Consider the following 1,634-nt stretch of genomic DNA (forward strand, 5'->3'; position numbering starts at 1 on the left):
ACTTATGAGTGAGACCATGTACCGTTTGTCTCTTCGTTCTTGGCTTACCTCGCTCAACATGATTCCTTCTAGCTCCATCCATTTCCCTGCAAATGCCATTATTTTGTCATTTCTAATGGCTGCATAATATTCCATTGTGTATAGATACCACAATTTTTGGATCCATTCATCTGTGGTGGGGCACCTAGGTTGTTTCCATATCCTAGCTATTGCGAACAGTGCTGCAATAAACATGGAGGTGCACGTGTCCTTGTATATTGGTTCCTGTTGTTCAGGGTAGATGCCTAGAAGTGGTATGACTGGGTCGTAAGGGAGGTCAATCTTTAGCTTTCTAAGGACCCTCCAGACTGCTTTCCAAAGTGGTTGTATAAGTGTACATTCCCACCAGCAGTGTAATAGGGTTCCTCTTTCTCCACATCCCCTCCAGCATTTGTCGTTGGCTGATTTGTGGATGTGGGACATTCTGACTGGGGTAAGGTGGTATCTCAGGGTTGTCTTTATTTGCATTTCCTTCACCACCAGGGATGATGAACATTTCCTCATGTGTTTCTTTGCCATTTTTATTTCTTCATTTGAGAAGTCCCTCTTTAGTTCCCTTGCCCATTTAATAATTGGTTTGTTAGGTTTGGGAGGGATTAGTTTCTTGAGTTCCCTGTATATACAGGATGTTAACCCCTTGTCTGATATATTGCTGGTAAATATTTTTTCCCAATTAGTTGGTTGTCTTTCTAGCTTAGTTGCGATGGATTTAGCTGTGCAGAAGCTTTTTATTTTAAGGTAGTCCCATTTGTCGAGTCTCTCTCCAACTTGTTGTGACCCTGGGACTCTGTTCAGGAAGTTCCTTCCTGTGCCTATTAGTTCAAGTGTCTCTCCTACTCTGTCCTGTAGTAGTTTCAGAGATTCAGGTTTAATGTTAAGGTCTTTAATCCATTTTGAGTTGATGTTGGTGCATGGTGATAGGCTGGGGTCCACTTTTAGTTTTCTGCATGTGGCTGCCCAGTTTTCCCAGCACCAGCGGTTGAAGAGGCTGTGTTTCTTCCATTGTATGTCTTTGGCTCCTTTGTCGAATATCAGCTGGCTGTAGGCCTGTGGATTTATATCTGGATCTTCTATTCTGTTCCATTGGTCTTCGGGTCTGTTTTTGTGCCAGTACCATGCTGTCTTTGTGATTATAGCTCTGTAGTAGAGTTTGAAGTTCGGCATGGATAGCCCTCCCATATTGTCTTTATCCCCTAGAATTGTTTTGGCTATTCTAGGTCTTTTGTTGTTCCATATAAATTTTTGGATTGTTTTCTGTATTTCAGTGATGTACGTCATTGGGATTTTAATAGGAATTGCATTGAATTTGTATATTAGTTTTGGAAGTATCACCATCTTTACTATATTAAGTCGGCCTATCCAGGAGCATGGGAGGTCTTTCCATTTCCTAGTGTCTTCTGCAATTTCTTTCTTTAACTTTTTATAGTTCTCATTAAATAGTTCTTTTACATCTTTGGTTAGGTTAATTCCTAAATATTTTATTTTTTGGGAGGTTATTGTGAATGGGGTTGCTCCCTTTATTTCCCTCTCTTCCTGTGCGTTATCAGTGTATAGGAAGGCAACTGATTTTTGTGGGTTTATTTTGTATCCTGCTA

Source organism: Dipodomys spectabilis, unplaced genomic scaffold (genome assembly GCF_019054845.1).
Source record: "Dipodomys spectabilis isolate Male_0828 unplaced genomic scaffold, ASM1905484v1 ptg000052l, whole genome shotgun sequence".
Classification (NCBI taxonomy): Eukaryota; Metazoa; Chordata; class Mammalia; order Rodentia; family Heteromyidae; genus Dipodomys; species Dipodomys spectabilis.